This window comes from Notamacropus eugenii, chromosome 4 (assembly GCF_028372415.1).
Source record: "Notamacropus eugenii isolate mMacEug1 chromosome 4, mMacEug1.pri_v2, whole genome shotgun sequence".
Classification (NCBI taxonomy): Eukaryota; Metazoa; Chordata; class Mammalia; order Diprotodontia; family Macropodidae; genus Notamacropus; species Notamacropus eugenii.
Window position 1 is genome coordinate 63985094 of NC_092875.1, and position 21654 is coordinate 64006747.

At 43.4% G+C, this 21654-nt stretch overlaps 1 protein-coding gene across 3 annotated transcripts in view; it reads left to right on the forward strand.

Annotated features, from left to right (window-relative positions):
* Positions 1 to 21654, forward strand: part of JSRP1 (junctional sarcoplasmic reticulum protein 1) — a 95425-nt gene that overhangs the window by 25785 nt on the left and 47986 nt on the right. For 2 of the 3 annotated variants that reach the window (XM_072601481.1, XM_072601487.1), the window contains exon 2: positions 59 to 158. The exons of the other annotated variant lie outside the window; for it this stretch is intronic. The gene's annotated coding sequence lies outside the window, so the exon portion shown is untranslated. The remainder of the gene's footprint in view (positions 1 to 58; positions 159 to 21654) is intronic. 3 annotated transcript variants of the gene reach the window in all.

Genomic DNA, 21654 nt, shown 5'->3' on the forward strand with positions numbered 1-21654 from the left:
GTTACATTCTTCTGAATTAAACTGTTTCTTTTTCTTTCCTTCGTTTTCCTTCTTTAAGGAGACTTGAGGAAAAATCAACAAAAAAAGGAAGAAAAAGTCTCACCAGACTTGCATCAGCCTTAAATTGTCTCCCAGAGATCTTTGTAAGTTGTCCCCAGGTAAGGAGTTGATTATTGGGGCCCCTGAAACAAGAGAGGCCTGACCACAGCCTCTCTTGAACGATAGAGAACGATAAGTTCTTCTTGAACGAATATAGAGAATGATAAGTGTTCAGTGCTTCGAAGGTCAGTGTCTTAGAACTATAAGGAACCTTGAAACCCAGGCCATAGACTGTTGGAGTGGAGAAGGACCTGAGACCAGAGGAAAATACATTGTTATAGTTGAAGGGGTCCTTTGAGATCAATGGACCATGAGGGGACTGCACTATACAGGGGAAATCTTTCTTCCTTCTCCCTTCCACAGGGAGATTTGTTTTTAACTTGGCACCAAACGGAGGTGCCCTTGATCTCTGAGCTGCTTTTCTCAAGGCCTTAGTGTAAGGTAATGAGTCAGGTACCTGAGGGTGAGATTATTGAGTGATGAGCAGGCTCACAGCTCACACTTACTTTTGCAGTTCTTTAATTTCACTTTAAATGTTATCAAAACCGGATGCCAACAGTCTGTGCCAGGTGGCTTGGGCAAAATCATCTGCAAAGAACATGTTTAGAGTCATTTCTATCTGTTCATTTCTCAGAACAGCTTATTAAAATGTATAGTTATCTTCCCCCAACAGATCAAGCCTGTGATAATGTCATTAATGAGCACCTTTTCCCGTAAACAAAATGAACAAACCTCCCAGGTAGAGGAGACTGTTTAACTTAGGATGCATTGTTCAGGATGAGGGAGAAGTATTCCAAATAGTGTTTATTGATGGACTGCCTATGGCACTGCTTGCCAGCATCTATATAATGCATTAAGATTTGCAAAGCATTTTACATGTGATAACTCTTTTTTATCCTCACAACAGCCCTGGGAGGTAGGGGCTATTATTATCGCCATTTTACAGAGGAGGAAATTGAGGCACATAGCATTGCCATGACTTGCCCATGGTCATACAGCAGATAAATGTCTGAGGCAAAATTCAAACCCTGGTCTTCCTGCCACTAATCCCACCCTCTATCTACTATCATACCTTGCTGGTAGAAGTGATACATTCAGAATTTTTAAGATTGTGTGGCAATGAAGAAGTCACTGGTCATACATTATTGGACCTGGAAGGGAACTTAGCCCAGAGGACATAAAAGATCAGAGTGGAAATGAGCTGAAGCCGTCACCCAGGTTCCATAGCTCCATTTTGCAGATGAGGAAGTGGAGGTCCAGATGCAGGAAAGGAGGGCCCTATAAGCATCCACTGGATTGGTGGCAGAGTCTAAGCTAGAACCAAGGCTGAGTCTGCCAAGATGTCAAGCGTTCAGAGACCCCCAGTCACAGGACCTTTTTCCGCCAAGGTAAGTCAGTGCCCCTCTGTCCCTTCTCATGCTGTGCCCTTCTGGTCCAGGACTTCCCACGAGCTCTCTAGAGGATCTGTCCAAGGCATCAGAGGCCTTCCTTCTAGCTTATTGAATCTCCCATAAATAGTAGTGCAGGTCATCCTACCCTCTGCCTCTAGGATCGGCCCTTTCTCTTTTTCTGATCCTAAGCATCCTTGACAAAGGCATTGATATCTCTGCATCATTGGTAACATGCTACATGCCATTGACCTTTGGGTCACTTGCATTTATGGCTCTTTGAGATGTGACATCCCATGGTTCACACCATATGGCAAATGGAGGGATATTAGTGAGGAGCTTTGGTTCCAGACAGCAGGCTGGGCTCCTTCACAGGCCACGTGTGCACCTTCTTATTTCTACAGCCACACACCCCTCTTTACCCCTCATTGTCCATCTGCAGTGACTATCCTAGGAATATCTGCTGACAAACTCAGTGGGTCATGAGTCCAGGTGCCTGTCATTCTGGGCGAGGCGGAAAGAGCCTGGCAGCCCCAAATCTAGCCTTGGCCTGTCCAGGGCAGGGAGAGGAGTACCAGGCTTGGAGCCAGGCAAGATCAGTTTTGAATCCCATCTTTGACACATTCTACCTAGGTGACCATGAGCAAGTCACCCAGCCTCACTGAGCCTCGGTTTTCTCCTCTGTAAAATGGAGATAATAAAACATAGAATAATTATACTTCACACAGTTGTAAAGATTATATGTGATACTATCTCTAATTTCCTTTTTTGAATTTTAAAGAATTATATAAATGTTCCATGCGTGTGTTTATGTGTGTATGTCTTAGTGTTTCAGCTTTGTAACTTTTGACTTTTTGTGGCAAAATAATTTGTAGATTTCAGTTCAGCTCCCAATAGGCTGATGCTCCTCTCACTAAGTGGCAGCTGCCCTAGGCTAGCTGAGATGCCCATAATTCCACAAGAATTCCAGACTCTGCCAGGACTCAAAGCACTGAAGTATTTGGACTTTATGTTGATAAACTAGAGCACAACATACAGAAATGTGTTGTACTTACAGTGTTTTATTTTCTTGTGAAGAGAGCACATGCTGTTATTTGGTAAATTAGTACTTTCTGGGGAAAATATATTCAACTGTAGCTACCAGCAACTCTAGAAAAAAAGCAATGTTGTTAATCTATCCATTTCCTAAATGATTGCAGATACACGTGAACTTTGATGTCTTCCTCTAGGGAAATATCCATAGATTCAGAGAGCCTCAGCCCTTTAAAGTCATCTAATGCAACCTGCCCATTTCATAAATAGGAAAACTGAGGCCCAGAGAGTCAAAGCATTAAAGAAGCCTCGAAGGGCACTTAGAAATCTTCTAGTCCAGCCTCCTCCCTTTACAGACTGAGATCCTGAGGCTCAGGGGTGTTTAATGATTTGCCCAAGGTCACATCAGGAATTAGTCATTAGTGGAAGGTATTTTTAAGATGCTTTGAAATGAGAACTCTGTGCCCTTTGACACATGGATGGGCAGGTTTGTCTAGTTCCTCTGTGGCTTCTGAAAGAGTCATGGTGTGCTCCCGGGTTCTCTTCTTTTTTTAAACAGTGAAAGCTTTAGTGAACCATCTCTTCCATACATGGCCCTTCTCTCTTCAACAGCTAGCCTTATAGTCAACCAGATCATCAGAAAATGCTGTGACATGTCAGTGGTCTCTCTAAACACTGTCTTCATGTGGGACAGAGAGCACAGTCACCAGAGGGCCAACACTTCCATTGTCTGTGGCTCATCAGACTCCCAAATGCTTCTCCTATTGTTGATGCCTGAAATCCCACCATTAGAACAGCTTTCCTGCGCCAGTGGGCCACAAATAGTTCATCGCTAAACACTATTAAACTGTTCTGAGTCTGATCATGATTGTGGGAATGGAGCTGAGGTCACAAGCTCAAAGGGGTCTCCACCAGCCAGGGACAAAGGTAGGAAGAAGAGGCTGAAGAATAGGGAAACTGAGGTTCTCAAAGATAGAGCAGTTGTTTGGAGGTCCCTCTGGTAAAGTCTGGGCTTCTGTAACTGTGGGGAGGAGGAGGGTGTTTCTTTGAGACAGGAGCATCACTCCCCCCATCTCGCTTGAAAGGAGTGGCATCCGAGTTAGAGTCACAACGGGGTTAGCCTAGAAGGGACTTTCAAAGGGATCCTTTAAGTTATTGTCTGCTCCGGAGACTCCCCATACTCTAAGGGTTCTCCCTGATCCCCAGGCTCAGAATGAACATTCATTCAGTCATGTATTAGATGCTCCCTGTATATAAATCACCATCAGGGAGAGAGCAATGAGTCTGTGAAGACAGTTCCTGTTCTCAAGGAGTTTGCCACCTAGAAATGAGGGGAAACATGCTCAGAGGTAAATTCAATACAGATAAGACTCTGGTAATCTTGTTGGGGGACTATAAAGTACTTTGAAACCACAGGAGGGAGAGATCCCTTCCATCTAAGGACCTGGGGAGGAATCTGGGAAGGCATCATGGAGGTGGTGGGTCTCACACAGACCTTTGCAGGATGCATGGGCTCCGTACCATTGCACAGGGCAGGTTGTTCCAGGGCATAGGCATAGCCTTAGCAAAGATGTGGGGCAGGGAAGAGCTCAGCATGGGAATCCATCTGTCCATCTGCCATATGTTGGCAAAGGTAGCCAGAAGACCGCCTGGTATGCTTCCTAGCCCAGCTCTGTGTCTCCCTTTGCATATGGAGGAGTAAGGCAGGAATCCTGGACTGCTCTGCTTGCAGGGTGCATTCTAGCCAGTCCCCTGCATCTCAGAATTGCCCTTATCCTGCCAGCAGTTTGACTTTATTGTGATGATAGAATTTGTCTCCAGCGTCCAATGTGGCCTAGGAATTTTGATTACTTGTATCTGTCTTCAAACATCATCAGCCAGTGGCCTCCACTGTGGGATCATACGCTTTGAGGATGTCAATACAAGTTGTCAGTTTCAGCCCAATGGGGCTTCTTTTCCCTGTTTTATCTCCCTTGAAGTAAGTTGTAAGCAAACAGTTGTTATGGAGACAGCAGTCTATTTGGAAGGAAAGCTTTAAATCCAAGAGTGAAGGCATGAGATTGTTAGACTTAATTTTGGAATCAATCGGCAAGCAGATATTAACCCAGTGCCATCATCCCCTGTATTCTCTGCCAAGAGGTATGTGATAGTAAACAAAATGTGGCCTCTACCCATAGGGAGCTTGCAGCCTAGTTGAAGAGGTGACATGTGCCCATTAACAGATGAATGGTACCAAGGGTAAGTGCCCAGAAAGCTCAGAGGACAAAAAGATTTCTTCTGCGCAGGCCATAGATCCAGTGGAAGAGCCCTGCCTTAGCAGTCCAAGGAGTTGGTGTGAATGCCAGCTCTAGGACCTACTACTGCATAGCTTTAGGGAAGATCCTGCTCCTCTCGGGGCCTCAGTTTCCTCATTTGTAAACGAGGGGGTTGAATAAGAGGATCTCTAAGGATCCTTCTGGCTATGAGGCCTTTTACAGAGGAGAAAACACCCAGAGAAGGGGGCCTGTGAGGGGCAGGACAGATGACCCTCCGCTCATTTTTAGTAGTAGTTGCCGCCAGCTCTGAACCTCTGGAATGCAATGCTTTGAATGACTTCCATTTAATTCATCGTACATGTATGAACCCCTTCTTGTGTATAGGTCTTCTCCTGAGCCCCCTGCAGTCCTTTGGTGGTCACTGTATCCCAGGCTCTGAGAATTATCAAAGAGCAAGCCCTCTCAAGGAGCCATGAGTCCTAGTCCTGAGATCAAACCCAGGCAAGGTGAGATTCAAGCTGGTTTGGCAAACCCGGAGGGGGAGCACTTTTTTAAGATGCTGTCTTTTTAGCAGGGAAAGCTTGTGCCTTAGAGGAGGAAAGTCACAGCATTCAACTTAATTCAACAAATATTTCCTTAGCATCTGCCTTTGAGGCACTCTGCCAGCTGTTGGGAATAGAAAGACTTATAATGAATGAGTCATCTGCCCTCAGGGGGCTTCCATTCCACTGGGGGATACAAAGAGTACTGAAAGAAGTAAATACAAAGTAATACCAGGTTTCTAGAGGGAGAAAGCTTTGTTAACTGGGGAAATGAGAAAGACCTTGCACCTGAGCTGGGCTTTGAAGGAAGTTAAGGATTGTGCAAGGTAGAGTGAGGAGGGAGTGCCCCAGTAATTAAGATATCTTGGAGCAGTGACTTGCTGGTTAAGACGTGTGACCTTCCAGTTTACCTCGCATTCCTCAAATTCAAAACTTAGAATATCAGAGTTAGTCCCTACCTTAGAAATCAATATTCTCTGGAAGTTGAGGGGATACTCATCAATAGGAGAATGACTGAACAAGTTGTGGTATAAGATTGTGATGGAATCCTATTATACTATAAGAAATGATAAGCAAGCAGATTTCAAAAAAAGCCAGAAAGACTTAAATGAGCTGTTGCTGAGTGAAGTGAGCAGAACTAGGAGAACATTGTACACAGTAGTAACAGCCACATTGTGTGAGGATCAGCTATGAATGACTTAGCTTTTCTCAGTAATACAATGATCCAAGACAATTCCAAAAGATTCATGATGGAAAGTAGTATCCACATCCAGAGAAAGAACTGATAGAGTCTGAGTACAGATCGTAGCATACTATTTTCACTTAAAAAATTTTTTTGTGGCTTTTCCCTTTTGTTCTGTTTCTACTTTAAAAACATGACTAATGTGGAAATATGTTTACATGATTGTACATGTATAACTTATATCAGATTGCTTGGGGGAGGGGAGGGAGTGAGGGAAAAAATGTGACACTTAAAATCTTGTAAAAAATGAATGTTAAAATTATCATTACATGTAATTAGAAAAAAATAAAATACTATTTACAAAAAAAAAGTCAAGAAAAAAGAAATCAATATTCTCATTTTACAGAGAAAGAAACTGAGGCTCAGAGGGATCATGTGATGACTTGCTTACTACAGTCACACAGGACATTGGTGGCAAATCACCAGAATGTGCTCTAACATCCGCTTGGACTCTCTAAACATTGTCTTCTGGTAGGACAGAGAGAGCTGTCACCAAAGGGCCTAGACTGTCATTGTCTCTGAGTCACTACACTCCCAACTACTTCCTCCATTAACTGATTAGTTGATGCCTGAAATTAGAGCAGCTTTTCTACACCAACAGGTCATTAGTAAAATGCAAATCATTCCTCCCTAAGCACTATTAAACTGTTTTGAATCAGATCCATTCTTAAAAGAAAGGCTTGTTAGTGGTAAGGGGGTTGAGATCCTGAGCCCAAAGGGGTCTCTGAGTGAGGGAGGAGGTTAGGAAGAAGACACCAAAGGATAGGGAGGCTGGTCCCCAAAGATCGAACAGTTGTTTGAGGCTCACTCTGGCACTGTCAGTTCCATGTGGTGAGTTCCCAGCTATAACCCTGGCCTCCTGATTTTCAAGCATGTCATGAATGAATACTTGAATTATATGTCAATTATGTGCAATTATAAAAAGTCATGTTGAAAAGTATTCCTTGGTTCCTCCTTCCTCTTGTTTTTTGCCATAGACAATGTTTTCTGTGTGCAGGAAGTTTGTTTCCCTTCCAGGCAAAGGACACCAAAATACATTGCTGGCAGTCTTGCAACTTGTAAGAACTGATCATCTCACCAAGATGGCACAGAGAGCCAGGGGTCAGAGGGTAGGGAGCAAAATTCCCTCCAATGGCCAAGCCTTCCAGAATCAAAGTAAAAGAGAGATCAGGCTGTGATATCCCTCAGTGAAACACATCCTGGGCTGAGGTCCTCTTGCTTCAGGTCTGAGTTCAGGAGAATAACAGGATAAAAATAATACCTCACATTTGGATGGAAGCATTTTCAAACTGCTCTATGTATGCCATCCCTTCTGCTTCTCACAGCTTCAGGCACCTAGGATTTCCTAGACTGCTTACATAGAGCGTTAAGATCTAGAACACATTTTACAAATTATCTCATTTTATCCTCACAACCACCTTAGGAGGTAGATGCTGTTATTATCCCCATTTTTCAGATAAGGAAACTGAGGCAGACAGAGATTTCATGATGTACCAAGCACAGCTAGGAAGTGTCTGAGGGCAGATTTGAACCCAGGTTTTCCTGACCCCAGGCCCCATGCTCTATCTGCTATGACTGACTGCCACCTAGATGTGGGTCCTTCCTCTGTAGATGCCTATGTAACTAGAAAAAGCAGCAAACTTAAAGTCACAGGACATGGATTCAAATTCTGGCTCTTCCACTGACAACCCTCAAGTCACTTTATCTCTTTGAGTTTGTTTCCTCTGATTCCATAACTGCTTCTGAGGATGACAAATCACGCCCCAGCTTATGGACTACTGGAGGCCCTGGAGAGTCATGGAGTCATCATCTCCATAGCAGGATAAAGTATTAAGAAGTAGAGGAAGCTTATAATACCTTAGAATTGGAGGGGACACTGTTGGAGGAGGTCTTGTCCAAGTGCCTTCTTCTACTGATGAGGAAACTGAGGCCAGAGAGACCAGGTGACTTGCCTTGTGGTTACTTACACAAGTACCCCAATCCAACATATTTTGCCCTATATCATCATCCCCTCTCTCTATCCTCAGATAATAGAGTAGCATCTCCTCCTCTTTATCGAGCTCCCCTCGGCTCGGTATTGCAGTAACATCTTAACTGATCTCCTTTCCTCAGGAGTCCTTCCTCTCTGTTCTCTATATAACTGCGAAGCTGGTCCTCCTAAAGCACAGGGCTGACCACATCACTCCCCTGTTCAGTAAACACCAGGGGCTCCCTCTTGCCTCTGGGGTAAAATACAAACTCCCCAGTTGTTCAGTAATTGATCAGTTTGACACTAATGTATTCCAGGCTGATTGTACATCACTCTCCATCTACAGTACAACCCAACTAGACTTCTGTTGTTCTCCATATATGACATTACTGCTCCCATCCCTGTGCCTTGGCACAGGCTAAAATGCACTCTTCTCCCTAATCCCCCAAAATTACTTTGCACATTTTGTATTTACTTGTTTCCTTCCAGTAGAATATAAGCTCTTTGAAGGCAGGGCCTGTTTCCTTTTTGTCTTTGCCCTCCAGAACGTAGCTCACTGCCTGGCACTTATTCTGAATTCTTATTAAAATGAGAAGTAGCTTGTGCAAGATCACACAGCTGGCCAGCAAGTATTGAAACTGGAATTCAAACTCAAGTCTTCTGTCCTAAATATGGTATAATTTTTCATCCGCCTTTGGAAAACAAAGGGAATGTAGATGGTTAGAAACCCCATCCCGTCACTGGATTGTTTTTGTCATTACAGCTCCATTAAGAAAATAGCTTCTTTTTCTTCCTGAAGCAAAGAAAAATATACTCCTGGGCATTTTTGACTCTTTGCCAGAATTGTGTTTTGACTGCAGGAGGGTGTGTGAGTCAGACGTCAGTTTCAGACATACCCTACGTGCAGGACCAGAGGAACTCAGGCCAGGCCCATGTGATGCAATACGGGTGCACTCAATTACCCCACCTCCACCCTAGCCCTGCCCCCCCTTCCTTCCCAACCTGAGCAAAATTAATCCTTAACAAGATTAAACTGGTTTTGGCATGGAGTCTGCTTATGTACATTCTAAATTAACATGAAGCGCTCAAGGGGAATGTTTTAATGATGGGAATCAGGGGCTCAATTACATTTCCATGGAAAATTAGCCATACTGGTACAGTTAGGGGGAAACACTGAATCGTCCCTTGCCTTCTCATGAGTCTTAGCTGCTCTGAAATGTTCTTATGGGGTGGGAATGGGAGGGCTGATAGTCTGAAAATAGGATAGAGGCTCATTTCACTTGGAGAATTAGTTGGTAATAGAAGTGATTCCAGGCCTCCACAAAGCATGCGAGAAAGCTGGGGCTGAGAGAGCCAGGATTCTGGGGAAAGGAACGATGGCAACATGGAGTCATAGCATGTCAAAACTGGAAGGGTCCTTAAGGCATAGAATGTAGAATTTCAGAGTTGGGACGGATTTTAAGATGTCAGACCTGGAAGGGACTTTAGAACATGTCAGAGGGACACAGAGTAGGAGAGTCGGAAGGGATCTTAGAATAAAGAATGTCAGAGCTGGGAAGGCCCTTAAAAATCATCTAGTCCAAGTCCTTAATTTTATAGCATGAGAAGCTGGATCCCAGAGAGCGGACATAATGTGTCCAGGATCCTGTAGTGAGCTAGACTAGAACTCCTGTCTCCTAGCTTCTCATCTTTCTACTACATAACATTGTCTATAGATATTAGATAAACAACATAGGAAAGTAGGGGATGGGAGTGGGCAATCTGATAAAGCTTCATTAACTTGGGATCCACCCATTCCAAATTTGTGGGGATTCATGTAGGGCCTGGGCTGCAGTTTCTCTCTGAACTCCCTGGAGGAATGCCTTCATAGGTGTGGCTTCAGGATTTCAGGAGGAATGTTTAAATTCCTTGAAGGCCAAAGGTGTTTTCTGGAGCTCCTCAATATTTCACATGTACCCATCAGTTGGTTATCAAGTGATCTTCTCGTTACAAGTTTCTCTCACTTAAATCATCAACTTGCTGTCCTTGATGGGGTAACTGCCAGCCCATCTATGACTACTCATGCTGCTTCACACTTGTCTGTGTCCTCCAGACAGAGGCCACACAACAGGCTGGTGGCTTTACTCTTGATCTTTTCAGATTTATTATGTAGGAATTCCTGTAGCATTCAGGCTCTTCATCTATCATCACTTATCCTACCTGTGTGACCAGCGCTCCATTACTGGTTATCTACCATGATATCGCTTTGTGTACACAATTTAAAATTTGTGAGATGCTACTGCTTGTTGACACAGTGGGACTCTTCATTGTCCTTTGGTTCTTTTAATTTCCCAGAGATTATAAAATCTTTTAATATGCAAGTGTATAGTATCACCAAAGGCATATAGACATGAGAGAAAGATGAGATTTTACAAAAGAAAAATTGCAAACTACCAACAGTTTAAGTCAGAAAGTATTTATTATACACCTGCTATGTGCCAGGCACTGTGCTAATTGCTGGGAATATAAAGAAAGGTGAAAAACAGTCCCTGTCCACAGGGAGCTCCCAATCTAACAGGAGATAACATGCCAACAACCTTACACAAACAAGAAAAATACAGGATAACTTGGGGGCAGTCTCAGAGGGAGGGCATTAATATTAAGGCCGATTGGAAAGACTTCTTCTAGAAGCTGAGATTTTAATAGAGCCTAAAAACTAGGAGACAGAGATAAGGAGGGAGAAGATTCTAGGCAGGGGGGCACACTGTGCATAAAAATACACAGTCTCAATAGATAAAAGCTGGTGGTGGTGGTGGTGGTGGTGGCGGTGGTGGTAGTGGTAGTGGTGGTCCTTCGTTCTAGAAAAGGACTATGACATCAAGAAGGTGATACCATGTCTTACAAATGATTTAAGTGAGGGAGGGCTGTGCAAAGTCACCAGCCTCACTTTCTTCTTCTGAGCCATTTAGGTTCAATGACCAGATGATATACGTCAGGATGACTGGAGATGCAGTGGGGGACCTTAACCTTTCTAAGTTCTCACTTTGACCAAAGCAATGCCTATTCAGTGATTAAGACTAGGTAAGAAATGAGCCAAAGAATGGCATCTTTTACCTAATCCAAAAAAAAATCAGTCTAGGAAAGTAAGATCCTTAGGGTTTTTGGCCAAACAGAAACAATTTCTATGTACATTCACTTTAAGCTATCAGGACCCAAACAATGACCACCAAGTGGGACTTGGGATGTGACCTATTATTGGCCAATCAGTGAGAGCCAGTGTGAATTGAGTTTAAGGCATGATCCTTAAGAAATAAACCTAACCCAGAAACCCCAAGATATCTTGGGGTTTCAGCAATCTAAATTTGCATTTATTTGGGCAGAACACCCACAGGTAAGAGTTTAATACCCTATGTGGACAGAAGGAGAGGGAGGAAAGGAAGGGAAGAGGAAGGGAAAAGAAAGGAAAGAAAAGGAAAAAGAAAGAAGCTGCATTGTCCAACTGGAACTGTCCACGTGAGTCCCCAGTGGGGTGGCTTACTACTCACAGGTGGTTGTTTGTTCTTTAAGACAACTGTGACATCAGGAAGGTGATGCCATGACTTGCAAGTGAACTGGATTTAAGTGAGGCAGCGCTGTACAAAGTCTCCAGCCTCCCTTTCTTCTGAGCAGTCTGGGTCCAGTGGTGAGATATGACTGGACTGGAGACTGGAGATGGCCCCGCAAATAATAACTTCCAGCATCTTGATTGGGTGGAAAATATGGATTGAACGAACCTCAAAGGAGGAGAGGTTATTGAGTGATGATCGTAGAGGGAAAGCCTAGAAGTAGGTAATAGAGATGAAAGAGTTTTCCATTTCCTCCAACCAGACCAGTAAGTTGAGTGGTAAGAGTGAAAATGCTACCTATGCTGGAAGGTTGGCCAGGGAAACTGTCATTAGAAGGGAGCCACACCAAGGTGACTGCGTCAAGAGGGACAGGGTGAGAAAGGGAAAGCACAAGCTGAAAGCAAGTCTGTTACCTATGGAGCAGGCATTCCAAAGAGCAGAGTGGAAAGGGTGAATAGCTTTTGGACTGGACTTTGGGAGAGTTCAGATGAAGGGGTGGGAATAAAGACACAGTCAGTGGGGATAAAGAACAAGGTTTGGGAATCACTGCAAAGGGAAGGGTAGAATGAGATCAGGTAGATTATCATGATTCCTATGGGTTTGGCCTGAGATGGAAAGCTGGAAGGGAAAGGGTGTACCCAGAAGGGTTCAGACTCAGGCAAGGCAACTGATAAGACGTGGTGAAGTTATAGGAAGCTAACAGAGGCATTAGGTGAAGGTAAGATGGGATGGCTGTCCCAGGAAAGCCAGGGTCAAACTTGAAAACAACGTAGGAAAAATTGCTTCCAATATTTAATGAGATGTGTAAATCAAAACCACTCTGAAGTTTTCACTTCATACTAGCAAATTGGCAGTGACAAAAATTGGGAATAATCAGTGCTAGAGGGGTTGGGGAAAGACAGCTCATTAGCATGGTGGAGCCAGGGATTGTGGCAGCCATTCTGCACAGGCAAGCTCAATGATTGGTGAACCCATCTGTACTAGCGTCTTCCCAATTCCCCTGGGGTGCTGAGGCACACCTGGGGTCCCAGTATTGGTGGTTGCAGGCTCCACCCCCCTGGGGCTCAGGATCTCTTCCTGGTTTGCTGAAGTGGGGCTGTCTAGGACAGCTCTGGTCCTGCACTGGTTCCCTTTAGCCACAGCAAATGGGACCCTCCTTAGCGATTTTCCTAGCCTCACATGGGAAATATTTTATGGGTCTTTTAAGATCAACAAGGGGAGGGGGAGAGAGCATTTACCGATCACTCTGCCATCTTGATTCCCAGAAGTTCATGTAGGTGACTTAACAGACATTTAATCTACTGGCTGTTAGTCTCAGGAGCAGCTGCTGCAGATACCTGGGGCTCTGAGCTCTCACTTGCTCGGTTCCACTGGACTCCTGTTCTGGGCTGATATGCCCTAGATTCTGTAGTGCGGCCTGCTGCCTCAGACCACCCGGGACTTCCTGCTTGGCCCTGCCATGGCAGGGACCACTCTGGTACAGCCTGTGTGCTATGCACTGTGTATTCCTCCAACCTGGTGCAACAGATCCTTCCCATTGACCTTCCAGTCTGTCCTGGGCTGAAAATCTGCCAGAGTCTGTCTCCTATTGGATTCTGCCTCTGCAAAATCCGTTCAGATTCTGTTTTTAGAGGTATCTGAAGGAGTTTGTCTTAGAGCTTAGATGAATAGTTGCTCTCACTCCACCATCTTGGTTCCACCCCCCTCCATTGCAAGCCATTCTGGAAAGTGAGTGGCAATCATGCCAAGAAAGTGACCAATATGTCTTTGCCAATTGACCTAGAAATGCCACTCTGAGGAATATATCGCAATGAGATCAAAGAAAGGTCCCACATCTACCAAAATATTTATAGTGATGCTTTTTGTAGTAGAGAACTGGAAACAAATTTTGATACCCATTGATTCTGGAATGCTTAAATAAATGAATGGAGTGGGATGTTATTATGCTATAAGAAATGATGACTATGAAGAATACAGGGAGGCATGAGGAGATGTATGAGTTGGTTATGAAAGCATGTGAATAGAAAGAACAAGGAATAAAAACTGAATACTTGTCATGTGGTCCAGAAGAAGAGATGTGAGAAGGCACTTCCCTTTGCAGAGATGATCTATGCCTATGCAGTACTGCCCACAGTAGCAGTTGGCCTATGTGTTGGTTAGTTTTGATGAGGTATTTTTTGTTAGTTTTTTTTCCTACTTTATTATTTTTCTTTGTTACAAAAGATAACTGTATGGGGGAGAGAAGATGGATCAATATTAGAAATGAATGTGATATAAAAATGTTACAAAATATTTTTAAAAAACAGAAAAATTGAAAATCATCAACATTAGCAAGTGCACAATTGGTTTGTAGATGTAGCATATTCAGTTTTCAGTTTCAGTTTGTTTTCAGTCATGGACAACTCTTTGTGACCCCTTTTGGGGTTTTCTTGCCAAAGATACTAGAATGGTTGCCCAGGTTCACACAGCTAGGAAGGGTCTGAGGTTGGATTTGAACTCAGGAAGATGAATCATTCTGACTCCAGACCCAGCGCTCTATGCACTATGGTGCCACTTTGCTGCCTTGTACCCATTAAATTCTTGCAATATCTCAAAACTTTAAAAAAGGGGCGGGAGGCCCTATTGTTTCAAGGAGAAGTGTAGGGTTGAAAGTGCAGCATAGTTTCCCAAATGCCATCTAGCCTGCTGGCTGTTGAATCCTGGACCCAGATCCTTGTCCTTCTGCAATGTCTGTCCAAATTAGGTGTGCTGCTGGACTAGCTACCCATCCGACTGTCCCTGTCAGCACAATGCGTATTGTTCTTCTGCTTAGTTTGATCTCTGTGGATGATTGGACTGAACTCTTCAGTGATCCTGGAATCTTATTAAGGAGGCTCTGCAGTCATGCCTCATTGTTCGTTAAATTGATGAGAGGATGGCTACTAAGCACCACTTCTAGGTTTGGTGTAATTACTGCTTGAAAGGACTAACTGCATTTCTTAAAGGAATATTTTATAATTTATCTTCCCACTAACTTAGATTAGCCTTCTTTTCAATTGCTTTACTAAGTTAATTCAATTAAATAAAATTTGGCTGGAATAAGATTATATTAAGGAAATAAAAGATTTAGGAAATGTAATTCCTTTATAATGTAGACTGAGTCCAAACTTCACATAACAAATCCCTTAATGAAAGGATTTGTTCTGCAAAACTTGAACTCAGTCAAAAGGCCACACCCAAGGACCTAGAAGGCCACATGTGACCTCAAGGTTGCAGGTTCTTCAGTCCCTTAGAACAAAATAATATGCCCAAGTAAAAGGGTGCCTGTGTGTACAAGCAGAGGTAATTTAGAGGTGAACAGGCCAGAGTGTTTGTTTAACTTGGCTGAGAAGAGAGATCAGAGCTTTGGACTGAGAAGGGCTTGTGTTCCAGTGACTGTCCCCATGTAATAGAAGTCACAGCTAGAAAGTACCTATGAGAGGGCTGAAACTAGGCCAACTAGGGTTTTGTCTCAGGCCTGTCTGAATTTAAAGGGAATTGGTCCCTAAGTATGGAGAGGGCAGCATGGAGGGGTGATGCAGGAAGGGTAGGACCATTCCAGGCGCCTACATCCACCAGTATTTCATGGCATATGAGAAGTGCTTAATAAATGCTCTATCTGTCTGTCTGTCTATCTATCTATCTATCTCTCCATGAAGAACATTCATCAGCACTCCCTCTACCAGGGTCTAGAGAAGTTGAGTTAGTCCTCCCTTCTTAAACTGAGTACTCCACTTGAACCAAGGCCAGTGGCTCAATCTTTGGTTTCTTCCACCAAGCAGTGGATTTATGAGCAAGCCCTTAGCTATCAGTCACTTGCCCAGCGGGTTCTCAGTTTGGGGCACTGCCCCCCCCCAAGAAGAACCATGGAGGTTCCAGGTACCCTGGGGCTGACTTCTGTGGGGCAGAGTGGTCATCAGGACTCCATTGCCATGGAGTCCCCTTCTGGCAAGACATTCCCAAGAGCTGGGGGAGATGAATAGGGGGTGTTCAAACCCTAGGGGGACTTCAGATGGTTCACAGTGATGCCCTCCCTTCTACCTCACCCTCCCCAACACACAGTAGGGGTGATGGGGACAAGTGACTACTTGGACCTGGGGTTGGGTGGATGAGCTGCTACTCTCACATCCTTCATGACTTGGCAAAGGGTTCTAGTCTTTCCTCCCCATCCTGAGCACTTTGCCCACGATCATTGTGAAGAGGGAAAGGTAGGTACTGAGGGGACTCCCCCCCACGTTTCTAGTCTTCTTACACCTTTTTCCCCTCCACACACTCCCCAGCCCAGTGACACTGGCTTCCTGGCACTTTCTCAAACCCCACTCTGTCTCTCACCTCAGGGCATTTTCTCTGGCTGTCCTCCAGGCCTGGAATTCTCTCCCTCATCTCTGCTTCCTGCTTCCCCACCTAAAATCTCATATTTCTTGAACCTCTTCTCACCCCCTCTTAACTCCGGTGTGCTCCCTTTATCTTCCTCATTTATCCTGTACATAGCTTGTTTGTACATATTTATTTGCTTGTCTCCCCCATTAGATTGAACTCTTTGGGAGCAGGCACTATCTTTTGTCTCCTTTTGTTTCCCACGGTGCCTGGCACTTAATAAATGCTTATTGATCAATGGGCAGCCACGTGCCCCAGCCATTCATGATTCTCTGACCCCAACTCATGTGTTCTTTTCCCTGCACCATGCTGATTTCGTGCTAGTGTGTGTGATCTTTTTTTGTTATGTTTTCTACCAATAAGAAAGAGTGGGAATGGGGTAAAGAGGCCATAGGACCATTCACACTAGTGAAGTGCTCCACAGATAAGAAGGAAAGTGAGGGGAAAAGTAAGGCTTTGACTTACAAGAATCAAGGAATAGGAAAAGTGCCTTGTCATTAATAACAAGAAAAATAGAAATTAAGCTAACTCCGAAGCTTCACCTCACACCCATCAGCCTGGCAAAGACAAAAATGGCAGCTATTGTAGAGGCTAAAGACTGGTACATTCATGTCCTGTTGGTGCATCTGTGAATGCTAAACCAGGCTGAGGGTAACAGTGTACAGCCCTCAAACCTGTCACTGAGTCAGGGGGAGGTGTGCCCCAAGCATGCAAAGACTTTCCCCTGCAGAATTGGTGGATGAGAACAGTTTATTTCAATGGGCAGCTCTGTGGTTCACTTAGAGCTTGGTCAGGCATTAAATAGGGCAGGGTTATCCACTGCATCCCAGGTCATCACCAGCCATCTTGACTTCTGTCCTGTCACTGGACTGCAATGGCTCTGGAAGAGAGAGTGAGTGCTTCACTCAAAATCCAGTTTACAAGCAAGTCAAGACATCCCCCATCAAGTCACTGGTCCTCTTCAAAAACAACAGAACAACAATTTATACCCAACAAAAGTAATTCTTTTTAAGTGGGCATAGGACTGTCACTGTAAGGGTCCTTAGAAAAGAGAATGTTGAAGCCAGAAGGTGCCTTAAAACATAGATTCTCAGAGCTGGGGGCTCCTAGAATATTCTATAGGACATCAGAGCAAGAAGGGACTTTGGTAATTATCTGGTCCTCTTCCTCCTTTTTATAGATAGGAAATGAAACAGGCTGGAGGGTGGGAGTGGTTAGGGTAACTTGCTGAGTCACACTAGTCAGTGCCAGGGCAGGATTCAAACTCAAGTCTCTTTACTACTGCCCTGTTTTTCTTTCTCTTGCTTTATGATTCCACTACAAATAATCTCTCTGCCTTCATGTTTCTCTTTATTCACAATGACCTCAGGAGCCCCGCCTTCCCTTCCTTTATGTATTTCCTTATTTAGTCTTGATTAGAAACTAATCATTTCAGATACAGAGTAAGGAATGGGTGGTTTGTTTTTTCTCAAGGAAAAGATAGGCTATCTTATGCTTGCCAAGGGCCAGAAATTCATTCCCAAGGGTGATTCTAAATCTCACAATAACAAAGTGCAGGCCTATTTGCAGCATGTCATCTGGAACAGTTTTCCCTCTCTTCCCTCCTGCTCTTCTCTTCATGACTAGCTAGAGAAAGGAAGTGCTGATCTCTATCCTCTTTACCTGCTTAATTCCCCACCACTTCCTGAGTCAAGACCTGGAGGATCCCAGCTATTCACACTTGAGGCATCTAACTACTGCATGGGCTTGAGGGAAAAAGGGAAGAGATTCTTTCTCCCCTCTGCAGTTGAGGAAACGGGTGGAGCAGACTTCTGATGTTTTCTTGTAGGTTTTCTTGTAGATAGAGCACATTAGAGCTAGAAGTGACCTTAGAAAATAGAATATTAGTGCTAGAAGGAGTCTTAGAATATAAAGTGTTGGTATTGGAAGGGACCATGGCACATTGGTTGAATTAAGATTCAACCAATTAAGATTTGGGGTCCCTGAACATGTTTTTATTAATGTGTGTGTGTATGTGCATATAAGTGATCATCAGCCTGGCAAAGACTGGCACATTCTATTGGTACATTTGTGAATTGGCTCAACCATTCTGGAAAGCAAATTAAAATTATATTGGAAAAGTTAAAAGACTACTTATCCAGCAATTCAAGGTATACATACACACACACACACACACACACACACAAACCCCACTACTATATGTGTGTGTGTGTCTGTGTGTGTATGTTTCAAACACTAATATGTATATATGTGTATGTGTGTTTCTGTATGTATATATATGTATATATACACACAAATACTATATATGTATATATACATGCAGAAATAGAAGGCTGGATGCATATGTTATAATTGGTTTCCTCTGTAATTTATGTATTTATTAATTTTCTCCATTTAAAAACCTCATTCTGATGGTCTGTAGGCTTCACCAAAGGGGTCTGTGACACGCGCACTAGTTCAGCCCTGCATTAGTCCAAGGTTCTCAAATTTACAGATAGGGAAATTGAAGCTTAGAGAAAAGTAAGCTGCCCTAGGTCACTTTATCTCCTCTGATTCAAGGAGCTTAAATCAGAATAAGCAACCAGACCTAGCAAGAGAATTAGAGGCTAACTCTCTTTAGCTTTATGGGTCTAATAATACCTCGCTTTAGGATGAATCCTCAGAGGCCAGTGATGTCAAACTCCAAGAGAAAGGGGGAGGGGGGGGCGGCATTAAATTGTAGATAAGGATCCCTGTGAGCCACATATTGACAATGTGAAAATATAATATGATCTACATCTTATTGTATTTATATTCATTTTATTAGATATTCCTAATTACATTTTAATCTGGTTAGGCCCTCAGTCTACATGTTTGACACCTTTGTTCTAGAGGATTAAAGATAAAATACTTCTCCCTCTTCTTTGAGAAAGGTGGTAGACTACAAGTACAGAATGTCACATACACTACGAGATGAATTCACTATGATAGTTTAATTCTTTCTTTGTTATAAAGGAAGACTGGGCAGTGGGGAGAAGAATCAGTAATTAGAAAGTGACTATGGTTTAAAAACAAAAGGTATCCATAATTTAAAAAATGTATGTACAGCATTTCATAGAATCTGAGTTGAAAGGAACCACAGAGGCCCACTAGTTCAACCTAAACCTAATTTATGTCAACCTATGGTCTCTGAAGACCTCCATTGAGACTAGGTAAGACCCACTATGTTCTAGGGAGGCCCATTTTATTTTTAAGTAGCTCTAAGTATTAGGAAGAGTGACTAGGTGGTACTATAGTGGATGGAGTGCTAAGCCTGGAGTCAGGAAGACTCATCTTCCTCAATTCAAATTGGGCCTTAGTACTAGCTGTGTGACCCTGGGCAAGTCACTTAACCCTGTTTCTCTAGGTTTCCTCATCTACAAAATGGACTGGAGAAGGAAATGTCAAACCACTCCAGTATCCTTGTCAAGAAAACCCCAAACAGTCATGGAGAGTCGTACACAACTAATTGACTTAAACAACCAACAACAATAACCAAGCAAGTATAGCTGTTAGTTATTACAGGACTCTCCCCCCACTCCCATGAAGGTACAGTCCTTGCATACCTAAGGTCCCTGAGGAGATTAGGATCAGATTTAGAGGGCACAGTCTCTAGTTCCTAAATGGCCTCATGAATGGAGTCCTTATGAAGTTCCCTTAGGTGTAAGTCTCCAGTTGGCTCTGAAAGGCAGTGTCCTTCTAGGGTCCCCAACTGCCTTTTCATGGTGTGATTCTGAGCTACTCTCAGCCACTGCTGCTCCAAGGACACTGGCACCAGTTCAGTGGACCATTGGACACTCTAGTGGACGTTACTAATCTTGAACTTTTGAAATTCACGTGGTCATTAGAGGGAGAAGAGAGAAACATACTCCTTCCTCCATCCCCATCCCCTACAAAGCCAGCTCTCTGTTAAAAGTCCTTCATCTCTGTACCTATCACTATCTCACAATTCACTCTCAGGTACCCTTCACTTCTGCATTTGACTGGCATGTAGCTAGAATTTGTGATTTTAAACTGGCCTCATGTTTTATACATAGACCTGGAGTTTTGTCAGATTGAACCAGTCCTAGACATTGCCTGTCTTCTGTCCTATGATCAGATGATAGTGAATCCCCCTCTGATTAGAAGCTTTTGGATGGATCAGTACTTTTATTTACTTAATTTTTTTTTCAAGGCAGTCAGAGTCAAGTGGCTTGCCCAGGGTCACACAGTTAGTAAGTGTCAAATGTCTGAGGCTGGATTTGAACTCAGGTCCTCTTGACTCCAGGGCTGGCATTCTATCTACTGTACCACCTATATTGTACTGTAACAGTGTGAGCTGTGCTTGGAATGGTATGGAAATGAAATCAATAGGACCTGGTGATTCAGTGAATGTGGGGCTGGTGGTAAGGCAGAACTTGCTCTGAGGTTGTGAGCCTCAGTCTCTTGGAGACTCAGAGTCAGCCGTGCTATGGAAGGAACTTGGTTTTCTGCTTCTATTTTCTCCTCCCATTGGAAGACCGTATATGTTCCTTTAAGAACTCCTGTGTGGGACTCATGTCCACCTTTCAGCTCCAGGATCACTCTCAGGGCTTAGAGCAGAACCTCTTGACCTGGGGTTCCAGACCTCCCAAGGGCACCATGGCTGGATTTCAAGAGTCCATGAATTTGGATTTTCATTTAAAATTTAACATTTTCTCCAATTATAAACTTAAAACAAATTATTCTGAGAAAGCAACTTTACCAGATTTCCAAAGAAACTCAACAAAGAAGGTTAAGAACTCCTGGTTTAAAGGGAACACTTGTCCCTGGCAACCACAAAGCCCAGGATGCCAATCACTTCTCAAATTCCTGTTAAAATAAGTTCATAAATTTTGAGCTGTAAGGGACCTCAGAGGCCACTGAGGCCAGCACCCTCATTTTATAGATGAGGCAATCTACCTTGCTCAAGGTCATACAGGTATAAATATCAGAGGTGAGACCTGTATCTCCAGAGCTATTGAACTTTCCATGGTACCATACTGGATAGTTGGAGGAGGGACAGATACAAAGAATAGTATACATTCATTGTGGGACTTGCTGAGATGGAGGCACTAAGAGGACATCTATATGGTACTGTCTAGCAGGTGCTGTCTAGCAGGCAGTTAGAAATAAAGAATCATTAGTTAAGGTAAAGATTAGGTCTAGATGTATGTTGAGATCTGAATCATTTGCATAGGGATAATAATTGAACCCATGGGAGTAAATGAGATCACCAATGGAAAAGTGTAGACAGAGAGAGATAAGAAAAGTGCCTAGACAGGGTTGGAGGGAGACATTCACTGGAAAAGAGTGTTCAGCAAGGAGAATCTGGAGAGAGTGGGGACCATCCAAAGTAAACTGGGTCCTTCCAGGCTTTCTCTTACACAGTCTATTGGCTAGGAGATACACACTCATTTTTAATATTAGCTTTAATACAAGCATAATTTTAGGAAAGTAAATATGTTGCCAGGAGACCATCATCTGATACATTCAAGGCTCAAATAGAAGTGAATGGTGTTTGGAATAGCTTCTGTTCTATATCTATAGGATTATGTGATTTTGAGCCAGAAAGAACTGAGGAGAACATCTAATACAAATCCCTAATTATCTGGATGAATTAATTAGTCCTA